Source organism: Microcebus murinus, chromosome 15, assembly GCF_040939455.1.
Source record: "Microcebus murinus isolate Inina chromosome 15, M.murinus_Inina_mat1.0, whole genome shotgun sequence".
Lineage (NCBI taxonomy): Eukaryota > Metazoa > Chordata > Mammalia > Primates > Cheirogaleidae > Microcebus > Microcebus murinus.
In genome coordinates this window covers 65577-83925 of record NC_134118.1, presented here as the reverse complement: position 1 = coordinate 83925, position 18349 = coordinate 65577, and the positions used below count along the sequence as shown (strand labels likewise).

The 18349-nt window shown below is 62.2% G+C and overlaps 4 pseudogenes; all 4 read left to right on the top strand.

The window, feature by feature from the left end:
* Positions 1 to 3856: 3856 nt before the first annotated feature.
* On the top strand, positions 3857 to 3975 carry LOC142876674 (uncharacterized; annotated as a pseudogene).
* Positions 3976 to 7818: 3843 nt separating this feature from the next.
* Positions 7819 to 7937, top strand: LOC142876673 (uncharacterized; annotated as a pseudogene).
* Positions 7938 to 11824: 3887 nt separating this feature from the next.
* On the top strand, positions 11825 to 11943 carry LOC142876672 (uncharacterized; annotated as a pseudogene).
* Positions 11944 to 15850: 3907 nt separating this feature from the next.
* LOC142876670 (uncharacterized) lies at positions 15851 to 15969 on the top strand (annotated as a pseudogene).
* The last annotated feature ends 2380 nt before the right edge of the window (positions 15970 to 18349 follow it).

Here is an 18349-nt window from a genome sequence, read left to right as displayed (position 1 = left end):
TCTTCTTTTTTTTTTTGCCTCTGGTTCTGTCGCGTTTCTGGGAGTGCGGGGGCGGCCCGGGGTGGGGGTGACCCCCACCCTCAGCGTCCGCCGCGGTGCCTGGCGCGCCCCAGCCCGCACCGTGGGGCCTCCTCTTGTCCCGAGCCGCGACACCGCCGCCACGCGGCAGCATGCGTGGCTTCTGGACAGTCAGGTCTCAGACCAAAGGTCTGCTCTGTGGGAGCCGACACGCTGGAGGAAACCTTGAGAGTCTGAGAGGGGAGGGAGTTCCAGAAGAAGGCCAGGATGTCATTTTGAGGGAGTATGTGACCAGAACTCGTCCCGTTGCTTTTGGGGTTCTATGGGCTACACGTAGGAATCTTTGGTGGTGGCACCTGATGTTGGGGGATCCGGAGTCACACCCAGACCTGCTCCACAGGCCTCCTTTTACTTTTCTCTTCGGATTCATTTTTTTTTTTTTTTTTTTGAGACAGAGTCTCGGTTTGGTGCCCAGGCTAGAGTGAGTGCCGTGGCGTCAGCCTAGCTCACAGCAACTTCAAACTCCTGGGCTCCAGTGATCCTTCTGCCTCAGCCTCCCGGGTAGCTGGGACTGCAGGCATGCGCCACCATGCCCCGCTAATTTTTATATATATATCAGTTGGCCAATTAATTCCTTTCTATTTATAGTAGAGACGGGGTCTCGCTCTTGCTCAGGCTGGTTTTGAACTCCTGACCTTGAGCAATCCGCCCGCCTCGGCCTCCCAAGAGCTAGGATTACAGGCGTGAGCCACAGCGCCCGGCCGGATTCATTATTTTTAAAAAGTGTCTCTTATCTCTATTATTGCATTTTCTTTTCTCTCTCTTTTCAAGCAGATGATGGGAGTCCAAGTATTAAGGTGACATGTGTTGCCCGTGCCCCCCTCCCCCCCCGTGTTCTTATTCATTTACCTCTCATGTTGCTCCAGCATATTGTGGGGGCACCAATGTTAAGGTCGGGTGCGTTGCCCTCTCCCAGCCTCCCCCCTCGGGTCAGAGCTTCAAGTGCGCCCATCCCCCAGTCGGTGCGTACCCACCCCATTCCTAATGGATGTGTATGCCCATCCCCTCCCCCCACCCGCCCGACACCCACCCGAAGAAGGTGATTCCTCTGTGTCCACTTAGGTGTCCATCGGTTCGTACCCATTTGCTGGTGAGCGCGAGCACGTGGTGCTCGTGTGTCCATTCTTGGGATACTTGGCTTACTGGAACGGGTTCCAGCTCTGGCCAGGAGAACCACGAGAGGTGCCCCCTCACCGCTGCTCCTCATAGCCGAATAGCACTCCGTGGTGTCCACGCGCCACATTTTATTTACCCACTCGTGGGTCGATGGGCACTCGGGTGGCTTCCAGGTCTTTGCGATTGTGACTTGTGCCCTGACACTAACCCTAACCCTTACCCAGCCCGTCTCCTCCACGGCCCCTGCCTGACTGACTCCTTCCCGCCCGGCCTATCACCTGTCACCGTCCTCTGCCCCTGCCTGACACGCTCCTCCCCGCCCGGGCCGTCACCGTCCTCGGCCCCTGCCTGACGGGGCTCCTCCGTCGCCTGGGCCTTCCAAGGGCTTGGTGTGGACGCTGGTTCCAGGACGCCCTCCCAGGAACCCGGTAGCAGGGCGGCCGCAGCGTCTCGCGCAACCCAACCGTCCGCCGGCTGGCCGCCATCGCTAAGTGGCCTGCGGGGGACGTGCTCCCGCTGTGCCGTGGGGGCCCAGCCTGGTGTCTTCTCTGAGGCCCCGCGGCTGCCGCTCCCCGCAAGGGGATAGCCGCGGAGGTGGGGACCGCCTCCTCATGGGGACGTACACCCAGCTCTCCACGTCGGATTCCGGGGCTCTCTGTCCTGCCAGAAGGCCCAGCTGGCCTGCGGGTCCTTAGAGTGGCAAAAACATCCGAAAACTGAGATTGAGGGTCCGGTGGGTGTCTGCACTTTTGTGCTGGGCACCCCAGGGAGGCCCGGTGGCTGGCTGGACAACGCGGTCTGCTGGGCTGGGGGGGGGGTTTGGAGGAGCAACTGATGCCCTTTGCACTTTGGGTAGCAAGTGTCTGAGGTGTCTCTGGGCCCTGTGCCATGTGGGGGCGGGGGCGGGGGCGGGGTGGGAGGAGGAGGAGGAGGAGGAGGAGGAGGAGGAGGAGGAGGTGGGAAGGGCCGTGGCCTGCAGTCGTGTTCCCCGGGGTGGCACAGCATGTGGCTTCTTCCACAGGCTGCTTGGCCTGGGCTCCCTGCACCTGGGCCTTTGGAGGACTGGCCCTGTGCTTGCCAACACTTCCTGCAGGGACCCAGAGCTGGGAGGTTGCATCTCTCAGCCCTGGGTCGGGCAGAGCCCCAGCGGGCCATGCCCACAACCTCTCTCAGCAGGGGTCCCCCAGAAGGCTCCTTTGGGACCAGGATTCTCTTGCGGGTGACTCTTTAAGGTCTGGCCCCTGGATGGAGGGGCACCAGGAGTAGAGGAGCAGGAAGGGGAAGGGGGTGGCCATGCGAGGGGACACTTTCAGGCCAAGTCCCAGCTTCAGTCTGATCCTCCTGGGAACCCCGGGGTGGACATCACACCTCCTGGTTGCCCCGCTCTGAGACAAGGAGCCGGGCTTCGCATTCCCACAGCAGCCAGTCGTGGGCTGAGGACACCTGGGGCGTTGGGAACTCCCTGGCTTCTCCTTGGTTTAACATCTGGAGCTGCTTGTGAATTGTGCCGCCACACACACCCGAGTGCAGGTGTCTTCCGCACAGACTGCGGGCCTCGCTCTTCTGAATGCCGCTAGCTCGCGACCCACCCACGGGAGAACCTGGTCAGGGTACTTTCTCTCAGGGGCAGACTCTGATCCGGGCGGGCTACCGGTGTCTCTGTTTGCTCCTTTCTTTCTTCCACTTCGGGAAAGGCTTCCTTACTGGGTGTGGAAATCTCCTATGCCTTTCCTCGCCTATTCTGTCAGCTCTAAAATTCTCTTTCGGTTGCCACCCTCACAGATGGATTAGGAAACTCTTTGCGGTGCACTCATTAGTGAAATGACCTCAATGACGCTGGAATCCAATATCTAATCGCCGATTTTTAGCGAGTCCACACGCCAGGGTGGTTGGGGTCCAGTGCAGCCCCGGCCAGGTCCAGGCCCCTTGGACTGGGCCACAGGAGGACAAAGAGGAGGGTCCCGGCCCCCACGGTAGGTAGAGGTGCGGGCAGTTCTCCAAGGGCTTGGGTGTTTTCCAGAGGGAGGAGATGGAGGGGACTGATTTCTTCAGCGCCCCACAAACCACGCCACCCCACCCCACCCATGGGACACATCCCGAGAGAGAGAGAGAGAGAGAGAGAGAGAGAGAGAGAGAGAGAGAGAGAGAGAGAGAGAGAGAGAGACGCCCCATACACTGGCTCCCCTCCCCCGTGCGCTGTGCCCCAGCCCTGGCCCGGGGGAATAGGCGGCCGCCGGGCCACAGGGTGGGGGGCGCAGCTGAAAGGGGTTGTGGGGGAGGGCCGCCCCTGGCTGGGGTCAAAGGGCGAGCGCCCCGCCCCTCCCGCCCGTGCGAGCTGGGGGTGGGGGGCGGGGAGGTGAAGGAGGCCAGGCAAGGAGAGGAGGGGGGCTTGAAGGTCTCCACCTTGGCGGGTCCAGCCGTGGAGGCGCATCTTGTGTGAGTGTGAGTGAGTGAGTGAGTGTGAGTGTGAGTGTGTGTGTATACAGAGACAGCCCCCAACCCCGGCCCGCCCCGCCTGTCACCCCCGTCCCTCGGAGCCCGCGGGACCCGGCCGGCGAACTCAACAGGCCCGACCCGGCGCGGGGCCTGGGGCGGGGGGAGGAGGCGGCGGGGAAGCGCAGAGAGGCTCGGCTTCTTGAGCGGGGCAGGGGCGCCCTCCGCCGTCCACGGCCACACCACCCCGAACGCGCCCGATCCCGTCTGGTCTCGGAAGCTAAGCAGGCTCGGGCCTGGTTAGAACTTGGATGGGAGACCGCCCGGGAATACCGGGTGCCGTAGGCTTCTTCTTTTTTTTTTTGCCTCTGGTTCTGTCGCGTTTCTGGGAGTGCGGGGGCGGCCCGGGGTGGGGGTGACCCCCACCCTCAGCGTCCGCCGCGGTGCCTGGCGCGCCCCAGCCCGCACCGTGGGGCCTCCTCTTGTCCCGAGCCGCGACACCGCCGCCACGCGGCAGCATGCGTGGCTTCTGGACAGTCAGGTCTCAGACCAAAGGTCTGCTCTGTGGGAGCCGACACGCTGGAGGAAACCTTGAGAGTCTGAGAGGGGAGGGAGTTCCAGAAGAAGGCCAGGATGTCATTTTGAGGGAGTATGTGACCAGAACTCGTCCCGTTGCTTTTGGGGTTCTATGGGCTACACGTAGGAATCTTTGGTGGTGGCACCTGATGTTGGGGGATCCGGAGTCACACCCAGACCTGCTCCACAGGCCTCCTTTTACTTTTCTCTTCGGATTCATTTTTTTTTTTTTTTTTTTGAGACAGAGTCTCGGTTTGGTGCCCAGGCTAGAGTGAGTGCCGTGGCGTCAGCCTAGCTCACAGCAACTTCAAACTCCTGGGCTCCAGTGATCCTTCTGCCTCAGCCTCCCGGGTAGCTGGGACTGCAGGCATGCGCCACCATGCCCCGCTAATTTTTATATATATATCAGTTGGCCAATTAATTCCTTTCTATTTATAGTAGAGACGGGGTCTCGCTCTTGCTCAGGCTGGTTTTGAACTCCTGACCTTGAGCAATCCGCCCGCCTCGGCCTCCCAAGAGCTAGGATTACAGGCGTGAGCCACAGCGCCCGGCCGGATTCATTATTTTTAAAAAGTGTCTCTTATCTCTATTATTGCATTTTCTTTTCTCTCTCTTTTCAAGCAGATGATGGGAGTCCAAGTATTAAGGTGACATGTGTTGCCCGTGCCCCCCTCCCCCCCCGTGTTCTTATTCATTTACCTCTCATGTTGCTCCAGCATATTGTGGGGGCACCAATGTTAAGGTCGGGTGCGTTGCCCTCTCCCAGCCTCCCCCCTCGGGTCAGAGCTTCAAGTGCGCCCATCCCCCAGTCGGTGCGTACCCACCCCATTCCTAATGGATGTGTATGCCCATCCCCTCCCCCCACCCGCCCGACACCCACCCGAAGAAGGTGATTCCTCTGTGTCCACTTAGGTGTCCATCGGTTCGTACCCATTTGCTGGTGAGCGCGAGCACGTGGTGCTCGTGTGTCCATTCTTGGGATACTTGGCTTACTGGAACGGGTTCCAGCTCTGGCCAGGAGAACCACGAGAGGTGCCCCCTCACCGCTGCTCCTCATAGCCGAATAGCACTCCGTGGTGTCCACGCGCCACATTTTATTTACCCACTCGTGGGTCGATGGGCACTCGGGTGGCTTCCAGGTCTTTGCGATTGTGACTTGTGCCCTGACACTAACCCTAACCCTTACCCAGCCCGTCTCCTCCACGGCCCCTGCCTGACTGACTCCTTCCCGCCCGGCCTATCACCTGTCACCGTCCTCTGCCCCTGCCTGACACGCTCCTCCCCGCCCGGGCCGTCACCGTCCTCGGCCCCTGCCTGACGGGGCTCCTCCGTCGCCTGGGCCTTCCAAGGGCTTGGTGTGGACGCTGGTTCCAGGACGCCCTCCCAGGAACCCGGTAGCAGGGCGGCCGCAGCGTCTCGCGCAACCCAACCGTCCGCCGGCTGGCCGCCATCGCTAAGTGGCCTGCGGGGGACGTGCTCCCGCTGTGCCGTGGGGGCCCAGCCTGGTGTCTTCTCTGAGGCCCCGCGGCTGCCGCTCCCCGCAAGGGGATAGCCGCGGAGGTGGGGACCGCCTCCTCATGGGGACGTACACCCAGCTCTCCACGTCGGATTCCGGGGCTCTCTGTCCTGCCAGAAGGCCCAGCTGGCCTGCGGGTCCTTAGAGTGGCAAAAACATCCGAAAACTGAGATTGAGGGTCCGGTGGGTGTCTGCACTTTTGTGCTGGGCACCCCAGGGAGGCCCGGTGGCTGGCTGGACAACGCGGTCTGCTGGGCTGGGGGGGGGGTTTGGAGGAGCAACTGATGCCCTTTGCACTTTGGGTAGCAAGTGTCTGAGGTGTCTCTGGGCCCTGTGCCATGTGGGGGCGGGGGCGGGGGCGGGGTGGGAGGAGGAGGAGGAGGAGGAGGAGGAGGAGGAGGAGGAGGTGGGAAGGGCCGTGGCCTGCAGTCGTGTTCCCCGGGGTGGCACAGCATGTGGCTTCTTCCACAGGCTGCTTGGCCTGGGCTCCCTGCACCTGGGCCTTTGGAGGACTGGCCCTGTGCTTGCCAACACTTCCTGCAGGGACCCAGAGCTGGGAGGTTGCATCTCTCAGCCCTGGGTCGGGCAGAGCCCCAGCGGGCCATGCCCACAACCTCTCTCAGCAGGGGTCCCCCAGAAGGCTCCTTTGGGACCAGGATTCTCTTGCGGGTGACTCTTTAAGGTCTGGCCCCTGGATGGAGGGGCACCAGGAGTAGAGGAGCAGGAAGGGGAAGGGGGTGGCCATGCGAGGGGACACTTTCAGGCCAAGTCCCAGCTTCAGTCTGATCCTCCTGGGAACCCCGGGGTGGACATCACACCTCCTGGTTGCCCCGCTCTGAGACAAGGAGCCGGGCTTCGCATTCCCACAGCAGCCAGTCGTGGGCTGAGGACACCTGGGGCGTTGGGAACTCCCTGGCTTCTCCTTGGTTTAACATCTGGAGCTGCTTGTGAATTGTGCCGCCACACACACCCGAGTGCAGGTGTCTTCCGCACAGACTGCGGGCCTCGCTCTTCTGAATGCCGCTAGCTCGCGACCCACCCACGGGAGAACCTGGTCAGGGTACTTTCTCTCAGGGGCAGACTCTGATCCGGGCGGGCTACCGGTGTCTCTGTTTGCTCCTTTCTTTCTTCCACTTCGGGAAAGGCTTCCTTACTGGGTGTGGAAATCTCCTATGCCTTTCCTCGCCTATTCTGTCAGCTCTAAAATTCTCTTTCGGTTGCCACCCTCACAGATGGATTAGGAAACTCTTTGCGGTGCACTCATTAGTGAAATGACCTCAATGACGCTGGAATCCAATATCTAATCGCCGATTTTTAGCGAGTCCACACGCCAGGGTGGTTGGGGTCCAGTGCAGCCCCGGCCAGGTCCAGGCCCCTTGGACTGGGCCACAGGAGGACAAAGAGGAGGGTCCCGGCCCCCACGGTAGGTAGAGGTGCGGGCAGTTCTCCAAGGGCTTGGGTGTTTTCCAGAGGGAGGAGATGGAGGGGACTGATTTCTTCAGCGCCCCACAAACCACGCCACCCCACCCCACCCATGGGACACATCCCGAGAGAGAGAGAGAGAGAGAGAGAGAGAGAGAGAGAGAGAGAGAGAGAGAGAGAGACGCCCCATACACTGGCTCCCCTCCCCCGTGCGCTGTGCCCCAGCCCTGGCCCGGGGGAATAGGCGGCCGCCGGGCCACAGGGTGGGGGGCGCAGCTGAAAGGGGTTGTGGGGGAGGGCCGCCCCTGGCTGGGGTCAAAGGGCGAGCGCCCCGCCCCTCCCGCCCGTGCGAGCTGGGGGTGGGGGGCGGGGAGGTGAAGGAGGCCAGGCAAGGAGAGGAGGGGGGCTTGAAGGTCTCCACCTTGGCGGGTCCAGCCGTGGAGGCGCATCTTGTGTGAGTGTGAGTGAGTGAGTGAGTGTGAGTGTGAGTGTGTGTGTATACAGAGACAGCCCCCAACCCCGGCCCGCCCCGCCTGTCACCCCCGTCCCTCGGAGCCCGCGGGACCCGGCCGGCGAACTCAACAGGCCCGACCCGGCGCGGGGCCTGGGGCGGGAGGCGGCGGCGGGGAAGCGCAGAGAGGCTCGGCTTCTTGAGCGGGGCAGGGGCGCCCTCCGCCGTCCACGGCCACACCACCCCGAACGCGCCCGATCCCGTCTGGTCTCGGAAGCTAAGCAGGCTCGGGCCTGGTTAGAACTTGGATGGGAGACCGCCCGGGAATACCGGGTGCCGTAGGCTTCTTCTTTTTTTTTTTGCCTCTGGTTCTGTCGCGTTTCTGGGAGTGCGGGGGCGGCCCGGGGTGGGGGTGACCCCCACCCTCAGCGTCCGCCGCGGTGCCTGGCGCGCCCCAGCCCGCACCGTGGGGCCTCCTCTTGTCCCGAGCCGCGACACCGCCGCCACGCGGCAGCATGCGTGGCTTCTGGACAGTCAGGTCTCAGACCAAAGGTCTGCTCTGTGGGAGCCGACACGCTGGAGGAAACCTTGAGAGTCTGAGAGGGGAGGGAGTTCCAGAAGAAGGCCAGGATGTCATTTTGAGGGAGTATGTGACCAGAACTCGTCCCGTTGCTTTTGGGGTTCTATGGGCTACACGTAGGAATCTTTGGTGGTGGCACCTGATGTTGGGGGATCCGGAGTCACACCCAGACCTGCTCCACAGGCCTCCTTTTACTTTTCTCTTCGGATTCATTTTTTTTTTTTTTTTTTGAGACAGAGTCTCGGTTTGTTGCCCAGGCTAGAGTGAGTGCCGTGGCGTCAGCCTAGCTCACAGCAACTTCAAACTCCTGGGCTCCAGTGATCCTTCTGCCTCAGCCTCCCGGGTAGCTGGGACTGCAGGCATGCGCCACCATGCCCCGCTAATTTTTATATATATATCAGTTGGCCAATTAATTCCTTTCTATTTATAGTAGAGACGGGGTCTCGCTCTTGCTCAGGCTGGTTTTGAACTCCTGACCTTGAGCAATCCGCCCGCCTCGGCCTCCCAAGAGCTAGGATTACAGGCGTGAGCCACAGCGCCCGGCCGGATTCATTATTTTTAAAAAGTGTCTCTTATCTCTATTATTGCATTTTCTTTTCTCTCTCTTTTCAAGCAGATGATGGGAGTCCAAGTATTAAGGTGACATGTGTTGCCCGTGCCCCCCTCCCCCCCCCCGTGTTCTTATTCATTTACCTCTCATGTTGCTCCAGCATATTGTGGGGGCACCAATGTTAAGGTCGGGTGCGTTGCCCTCTCCCAGCCTCCCCCCTCGGGTCAGAGCTTCAAGTGCGCCCATCCCCCAGTCGGTGCGTCAGAGCTTCAAGTGCGCCCATCCCCCAGTCGGTGCGTACCCACCCCATTCCTAATGGATGTGTATGCCCATCCCCTCCCCCCACCCGCCCGACACCCACCCGAAGAAGGTGATTCCTCTGTGTCCACTTAGGTGTCCATCGGTTCGTACCCATTTGCTGGTGAGCGCGAGCACGTGGTGCTCGTGTGTCCATTCTTGGGATACTTGGCTTACTGGAACGGGTTCCAGCTCTGGCCAGGAGAACCACGAGAGGTGCCCCCTCACCGCTGCTCCTCATAGCCGAATAGCACTCCGTGGTGTCCACGCGCCACATTTTATTTACCCACTCGTGGGTCGATGGGCACTCGGGTGGCTTCCAGGTCTTTGCGATTGTGACTTGTGCCCTGACACTAACCCTAACCCTTACCCAGCCCGTCTCCTCCACGGCCCCTGCCTGACTGACTCCTTCCCGCCCGGCCTATCACCTGTCACCGTCCTCTGCCCCTGCCTGACACGCTCCTCCCCGCCCGGGCCGTCACCGTCCTCGGCCCCTGCCTGACGGGGCTCCTCCGTCGCCTGGGCCTTCCAAGGGCTTGGTGTGGACGCTGGTTCCAGGACGCCCTCCCAGGAACCCGGTAGCAGGGCGGCCGCAGCGTCTCGCGCAACCCAACCGTCCGCCGGCTGGCCGCCATCGCTAAGTGGCCTGCGGGGGACGTGCTCCCGCTGTGCCGTGGGGGCCCAGCCTGGTGTCTTCTCTGAGGCCCCGCGGCTGCCGCTCCCCGCAAGGGGATAGCCGCGGAGGTGGGGACCGCCTCCTCATGGGGACGTACACCCAGCTCTCCACGTCGGATTCCGGGGCTCTCTGTCCTGCCAGAAGGCCCAGCTGGCCTGCGGGTCCTTAGAGTGGCAAAAACATCCGAAAACTGAGATTGAGGGTCCGGTGGGTGTCTGCACTTTTGTGCTGGGCACCCCAGGGAGGCCCGGTGGCTGGCTGGACAACGCGGTCTGCTGGGCTGGGGGGGGGGTTTGGAGGAGCAACTGATGCCCTTTGCACTTTGGGTAGCAAGTGTCTGAGGTGTCTCTGGGCCCTGTGCCATGTGGGGGCGGGGGCGGGGGCGGGGTGGGAGGAGGAGGAGGAGGAGGAGGAGGAGGAGGAGGAGGAGGTGGGAAGGGCCGTGGCCTGCAGTCGTGTTCCCCGGGGTGGCACAGCATGTGGCTTCTTCCACAGGCTGCTTGGCCTGGGCTCCCTGCACCTGGGCCTTTGGAGGACTGGCCCTGTGCTTGCCAACACTTCCTGCAGGGACCCAGAGCTGGGAGGTTGCATCTCTCAGCCCTGGGTCAGGCAGAGCCCCAGCGGGCCATGCCCACAACCTCTCTCAGCAGGGGTCCCCCAGAAGGCTCCTTTGGGACCAGGATTCTCTTGCGGGTGACTCTTTAAGGTCTGGCCCCTGGATGGAGGGGCACCAGGAGTAGAGGAGCAGGAAGGGGAAGGGGGTGGCCATGCGAGGGGACACTTTCAGGCCAAGTCCCAGCTTCAGTCTGATCCTCCTGGGAACCCCGGGGTGGACATCACACCTCCTGGTTGCCCCGCTCTGAGACAAGGAGCCGGGCTTCGCATTCCCACAGCAGCCAGTCGTGGGCTGAGGACACCTGGGGCGTTGGGAACTCCCTGGCTTCTCCTTGGTTTAACATCTGGAGCTGCTTGTGAATTGTGCCGCCACACACACCCGAGTGCAGGTGTCTTCCGCACAGACTGCGGGCCTCGCTCTTCTGAATGCCGCTAGCTCGCGACCCACCCACGGGAGAACCTGGTCAGGGTACTTTCTCTCAGGGGCAGACTCTGATCCGGGCGGGCTACCGGTGTCTCTGTTTGCTCCTTTCTTTCTTCCACTTCGGGAAAGGCTTCCTTACTGGGTGTGGAAATCTCCTATGCCTTTCCTCGCCTATTCTGTCAGCTCTAAAATTCTCTTTCGGTTGCCACCCTCACAGATGGATTAGGAAACTCTTTGCGGTGCACTCATTAGTGAAATGACCTCAATGACGCTGGAATCCAATATCTAATCGCCGATTTTTAGCGAGTCCACACGCCAGGGTGGTTGGGGTCCAGTGCAGCCCCGGCCAGGTCCAGGCCCCTTGGACTGGGCCACAGGAGGACAAAGAGGAGGGTCCCGGCCCCCACGGTAGGTAGAGGTGCGGGCAGTTCTCCAAGGGCTTGGGTGTTTTCCAGAGGGAGGAGATGGAGGGGACTGATTTCTTCAGCGCCCCACAAACCACGCCACCCCACCCCACCCATGGGACACATCCCGAGAGAGAGAGAGAGAGAGAGAGAGAGAGAGAGAGAGAGAGAGAGAGAGAGAGAGAGAGAGACGCCCCATACACTGGCTCCCCTCCCCCGTGCGCTGTGCCCCAGCCCTGGCCCGGGGGAATAGGCGGCCGCCGGGCCACAGGGTGGGGGGCGCAGCTGAAAGGGGTTGTGGGGGAGGGCCGCCCCTGGCTGGGGTCAAAGGGCGAGCGCCCCGCCCCTCCCGCCCGTGCGAGCTGGGGGTGGGGGGCGGGGAGGTGAAGGAGGCCAGGCAAGGAGAGGAGGGGGGCTTGAAGGTCTCCACCTTGGCGGGTCCAGCCGTGGAGGCGCATCTTGTGTGAGTGTGAGTGAGTGAGTGAGTGTGAGTGTGAGTGTGTGTGTATACAGAGACAGCCCCCAACCCCGGCCCGCCCCGCCTGTCACCCCCGTCCCTCGGAGCCCGCGGGACCCGGCCGGCGAACTCAACAGGCCCGACCCGGCGCGGGGCCTGGGGCGGGAGGCGGCGGCGGGGAAGCGCAGAGAGGCTCGGCTTCTTGAGCGGGGCAGGGGCGCCCTCCGCCGTCCACGGCCACACCACCCCGAACGCGCCCGATCCCGTCTGGTCTCGGAAGCTAAGCAGGCTCGGGCCTGGTTAGAACTTGGATGGGAGACCGCCCGGGAATACCGGGTGCCGTAGGCTTCTTCTTTTTTTTTTTGCCTCTGGTTCTGTCGCGTTTCTGGGAGTGCGGGGGCGGCCCGGGGTGGGGGTGACCCCCACCCTCAGCGTCCGCCGCGGTGCCTGGCGCGCCCCAGCCCGCACCGTGGGGCCTCCTCTTGTCCCGAGCCGCGACACCGCCGCCACGCGGCAGCATGCGTGGCTTCTGGACAGTCAGGTCTCAGACCAAAGGTCTGCTCTGTGGGAGCCGACACGCTGGAGGAAACCTTGAGAGTCTGAGAGGGGAGGGAGTTCCAGAAGAAGGCCAGGATGTCATTTTGAGGGAGTATGTGACCAGAACTCGTCCCGTTGCTTTTGGGGTTCTATGGGCTACACGTAGGAATCTTTGGTGGTGGCACCTGATGTTGGGGGATCCGGAGTCACACCCAGACCTGCTCCACAGGCCTCCTTTTACTTTTCTCTTCGGATTCATTTTTTTTTTTTTTTTTTTGAGACAGAGTCTCGGTTTGGTGCCCAGGCTAGAGTGAGTGCCGTGGCGTCAGCCTAGCTCACAGCAACTTCAAACTCCTGGGCTCCAGTGATCCTTCTGCCTCAGCCTCCCGGGTAGCTGGGACTGCAGGCATGCGCCACCATGCCCCGCTAATTTTTATATATATATCAGTTGGCCAATTAATTCCTTTCTATTTATAGTAGAGACGGGGTCTCGCTCTTGCTCAGGCTGGTTTTGAACTCCTGACCTTGAGCAATCCGCCCGCCTCGGCCTCCCAAGAGCTAGGATTACAGGCGTGAGCCACAGCGCCCGGCCGGATTCATTATTTTTAAAAAGTGTCTCTTATCTCTATTATTGCATTTTCTTTTCTCTCTCTTTTCAAGCAGATGATGGGAGTCCAAGTATTAAGGTGACATGTGTTGCCCGTGCCCCCCTCCCCCCCCCCCCGTGTTCTTATTCATTTACCTCTCATGTTGCTCCAGCATATTGTGGGGGCACCAATGTTAAGGTCGGGTGCGTTGCCCTCTCCCAGCCTCCCCCCTCGGGTCAGAGCTTCAAGTGCGCCCATCCCCCAGTCGGTGCGTCAGAGCTTCAAGTGCGCCCATCCCCCAGTCGGTGCGTACCCACCCCATTCCTAATGGATGTGTATGCCCATCCCCCTCCCCCCACCCGCCCGACACCCACCCGAAGAAGGTGATTCCTCTGTGTCCACTTAGGTGTCCATCGGTTCGTACCCATTTGCTGGTGAGCGCGAGCACGTGGTGCTCGTGTGTCCATTCTTGGGATACTTGGCTTACTGGAACGGGTTCCAGCTCTGGCCAGGAGAACCACGAGAGGTGCCCCCTCACCGCTGCTCCTCATAGCCGAATAGCACTCCGTGGTGTCCACGCGCCACATTTTATTTACCCACTCGTGGGTCGATGGGCACTCGGGTGGCTTCCAGGTCTTTGCGATTGTGACTTGTGCCCTGACACTAACCCTAACCCTTACCCAGCCCGTCTCCTCCACGGCCCCTGCCTGACTGACTCCTTCCCGCCCGGCCTATCACCTGTCACCGTCCTCTGCCCCTGCCTGACACGCTCCTCCCCGCCCGGGCCGTCACCGTCCTCGGCCCCTGCCTGACGGGGCTCCTCCGTCGCCTGGGCCTTCCAAGGGCTTGGTGTGGACGCTGGTTCCAGGACGCCCTCCCAGGAACCCGGTAGCAGGGCGGCCGCAGCGTCTCGCGCAACCCAACCGTCCGCCGGCTGGCCGCCATCGCTAAGTGGCCTGCGGGGGACGTGCTCCCGCTGTGCCGTGGGGGCCCAGCCTGGTGTCTTCTCTGAGGCCCCGCGGCTGCCGCTCCCCGCAAGGGGATAGCCGCGGAGGTGGGGACCGCCTCCTCATGGGGACGTACACCCAGCTCTCCACGTCGGATTCCGGGGCTCTCTGTCCTGCCAGAAGGCCCAGCTGGCCTGCGGGTCCTTAGAGTGGCAAAAACATCCGAAAACTGAGATTGAGGGTCCGGTGGGTGTCTGCACTTTTGTGCTGGGCACCCCAGGGAGGCCCGGTGGCTGGCTGGACAACGCGGTCTGCTGGGCTGGGGGGGGGGTTTGGAGGAGCAACTGATGCCCTTTGCACTTTGGGTAGCAAGTGTCTGAGGTGTCTCTGGGCCCTGTGCCATGTGGGGGCGGGGGCGGGGGCGGGGTGGGAGGAGGAGGAGGAGGAGGAGGAGGAGGAGGAGGAGGAGGTGGGAAGGGCCGTGGCCTGCAGTCGTGTTCCCCGGGGTGGCACAGCATGTGGCTTCTTCCACAGGCTGCTTGGCCTGGGCTCCCTGCACCTGGGCCTTTGGAGGACTGGCCCTGTGCTTGCCAACACTTCCTGCAGGGACCCAGAGCTGGGAGGTTGCATCTCTCAGCCCTGGGTCGGGCAGAGCCCCAGCGGGCCATGCCCACAACCTCTCTCAGCAGGGGTCCCCCAGAAGGCTCCTTTGGGACCAGGATTCTCTTGCGGGTGACTCTTTAAGGTCTGGCCCCTGGATGGAGGGGCACCAGGAGTAGAGGAGCAGGAAGGGGAAGGGGGTGGCCATGCGAGGGGACACTTTCAGGCCAAGTCCCAGCTTCAGTCTGATCCTCCTGGGAACCCCGGGGTGGACATCACACCTCCTGGTTGCCCCGCTCTGAGACAAGGAGCCGGGCTTCGCATTCCCACAGCAGCCAGTCGTGGGCTGAGGACACCTGGGGCGTTGGGAACTCCCTGGCTTCTCCTTGGTTTAACATCTGGAGCTGCTTGTGAATTGTGCCGCCACACACAACCCGAGTGCAGGTGTCTTCCGCACAGACTGCGGGCCTCGCTCTTCTGAATGCCGCTAGCTCGCGACCCACCCACGGGAGAACCTGGTCAGGGTACTTTCTCTCAGGGGCAGACTCTGATCCGGGCGGGCTACCGGTGTCTCTGTTTGCTCCTTTCTTTCTTCCACTTCGGGAAAGGCTTCCTTACTGGGTGTGGAAATCTCCTATGCCTTTCCTCGCCTATTCTGTCAGCTCTAAAATTCTCTTTCGGTTGCCACCCTCACAGATGGATTAGGAAACTCTTTGCGGTGCACTCATTAGTGAAATGACCTCAATGACGCTGGAATCCAATATCTAATCGCCGATTTTTAGCGAGTCCACACGCCAGGGTGGTTGGGGTCCAGTGCAGCCCCGGCCAGGTCCAGGCCCCTTGGACTGGGCCACAGGAGGACAAAGAGGAGGGTCCCGGCCCCCACGGTAGGTAGAGGTGCGGGCAGTTCTCCAAGGGCTTGGGTGTTTTCCAGAGGGAGGAGATGGAGGGGACTGATTTCTTCAGCGCCCCACAAACCACGCCACCCCACCCCACCCATGGGACACATCCCGAGAGAGAGAGAGAGAGAGAGAGAGAGAGAGAGAGAGAGAGAGAGAGAGAGAGAGAGAGAGAGAGAGAGAGAGACACCCCATACACTGGCTCCCCTCCCCCGTGCGCTGTGCCCCAGCCCTGGCCCGGGGGAATAGGCGGCCGCCGGGCCACAGGGTGGGGGGCGCAGCTGAAAGGGGTTGTGGGGGAGGGCCGCCCCTGGCTGGGGTCAAAGGGCGAGCGCCCCGCCCCTCCCGCCCGTGCGAGCTGGGGGTGGGGGGCGGGGAGGTGAAGGAGGCCAGGCAAGGAGAGGAGGGGGGCTTGAAGGTCTCCACCTTGGCGGGTCCAGCCGTGGAGGCGCATCTTGTGTGAGTGTGAGTGAGTGAGTGAGTGTGAGTGTGAGTGTGTGTGTATACAGAGACAGCCCCCAACCCCGGCCCACCCCGCCTGTCACCCCCGTCCCTCGGAGCCCGCGGGACCCGGCCGGCGAACTCAACAGGCCCGACCCGGCGCGGGGCCTGGGGCGGGGGGAGGAGGCGGCGGGGAAGCGCAGAGAGGCTCGGCTTCTTGAGCGGGGCAGGGGCGCCCTCCGCCGTCCACGGCCACACCACCCCGAACGCGCCCGATCCCGTCTGGTCTCGGAAGCTAAGCAGGCTCGGGCCTGGTTAGAACTTGGATGGGAGACCGCCCGGGAATACCGGGTGCCGTAGGCTTCTTCTTTTTTTTTTTGCCTCTGGTTCTGTCGCGTTTCTGGGAGTGCGGGGGCGGCCCGGGGTGGGGGTGACCCCCACCCTCAGCGTCCGCCGCGGTGCCTGGCGCGCCCCAGCCCGCACCGTGGGGCCTCCTCTTGTCCCGAGCCGCGACACCGCCGCCACGCGGCAGCATGCGTGGCTTCTGGACAGTCAGGTCTCAGACCAAAGGTCTGCTCTGTGGGAGCCGACACGCTGGAGGAAACCTTGAGAGTCTGAGAGGGGAGGGAGTTCCAGAAGAAGGCCAGGATGTCATTTTGAGGGAGTATGTGACCAGAACTCGTCCCGTTGCTTTTGGGGTTCTATGGGCTACACGTAGGAATCTTTGGTGGTGGCACCTGATGTTGGGGGATCCGGAGTCACACCCAGACCTGCTCCACAGGCCTCCTTTTACTTTTCTCTTCGGATTCATTTTTTTTTTTTTTTTTTTGAGACAGAGTCTCGGTTTGGTGCCCAGGCTAGAGTGAGTGCCGTGGCGTCAGCCTAGCTCACAGCAACTTCAAACTCCTGGGCTCCAGTGATCCTTCTGCCTCAGCCTCCCGGGTAGCTGGGACTGCAGGCATGCGCCACCATGCCCCGCTAATTTTTATATATATATCAGTTGGCCAATTAATTCCTTTCTATTTATAGTAGAGACGGGGTCTCGCTCTTGCTCAGGCTGGTTTTGAACTCCTGACCTTGAGCAATCCGCCCGCCTCGGCCTCCCAAGAGCTAGGATTACAGGCGTGAGCCACAGCGCCCGGCCGGATTCATTATTTTTAAAAAGTGTCTCTTATCTCTATTATTGCATTTTCTTTTCTCTCTCTTTTCAAGCAGATGATGGGAGTCCAAGTATTAAGGTGACATGTGTTGCCCGTGCCCCCCTCCCCCCCCCCGTGTTCTTATTCATTTACCTCTCATGTTGCTCCAGCATATTGTGGGGGCACCAATGTTAAGGTCGGGTGCGTTGCCCTCTCCCAGCCTCCCCCCTCGGGTCAGAGCTTCAAGTGCGCCCATCCCCCAGTCGGTGCGTACCCACCCCATTCCTAATGGATGTGTATGCCCATCCCCTCCCCCCACCCGCCCGACACCCACCCGAAGAAGGTGATTCCTCTGTGTCCACTTAGGTGTCCATCGGTTCGTACCCATTTGCTGGTGAGCGCGAGCACGTGGTGCTCGTGTGTCCATTCTTGGGATACTTGGCTTACTGGAACGGGTTCCAGCTCTGGCCAGGAGAACCACGAGAGGTGCCCCCTCACCGCTGCTCCTCATAGCCGAATAGCACTCCGTGGTGTCCACGCGCCACATTTTATTTACCCACTCGTGGGTCGATGGGCACTCGGGTGGCTTCCAGGTCTTTGCGATTGTGACTTGTGCCCTGACACTAACCCTAACCCTTACCCAGCCCGTCTCCTCCACGGCCCCTGCCTGACTGACTCCTTCCCGCCCGGCCTATCACCTGTCACCGTCCTCTGCCCCTGCCTGACACGCTCCTCCCCGCCCGGGCCGTCACCGTCCTCGGCCCCTGCCTGACGGGGCTCCTCCGTCGCCTGGGCCTTCCAAGGGCTTGGTGTGGACGCTGGTTCCAGGACGCCCTCCCAGGAACCCGGTAGCAGGGCGGCCGCAGCGTCTCGCGCAACCCAACCGTCCGCCGGCTGGCCGCCATCGCTAAGTGGCCTGCGGGGGACGTGCTCCCGCTGTGCCGTGGGGGCCCAGCCTGGTGTCTTCTCTGAGGCCCCGCGGCTGCCGCTCCCCGCAAGGGGATAGCCGCGGAGGTGGGGACCGCCTCCTCATGGGGACGTACACCCAGCTCTCCACGTCGGATTCCGGGGCTCTCTGTCCTGCCAGAAGGCCCAGCTGGCCTGCGGGTCCTTAGAGTGGCAAAAACATCCGAAAACTGAGATTGAGGGTCCGGTGGGTGTCTGCACTTTTGTGCTGGGCACCCCAGGGAGGCCCGGTGGCTGGCTGGACAACGCGGTCTGCTGGGCTGGGGGGGGGGTTTGGAGGAGCAACTGATGCCCTTTGCACTTTGGGTAGCAAGTGTCTGAGGTGTCTCTGGGCCCTGTGCCATGTGGGGGCGGGGGCGGGGGCGGGGTGGGAGGAGGAGGAGGAGGAGGAGGAGGAGGAGGAGGAGGAGGTGGGAAGGGCCGTGGCCTGCAGTCGTGTTCCCCGGGGTGGCACAGCATGTGGCTTCTTCCACAGGCTGCTTGGCCTGGGCTCCCTGCACCTGGGCCTTTGGAGGACTGGCCCTGTGCTTGCCAACACTTCCTGCAGGGACCCAGAGCTGGGAGGTTGCATCTCTCAGCCCTGGGTCGGGCAGAGCCCCAGCGGGCCATGCCCACAACCTCTCTCAGCAGGGGTCCCC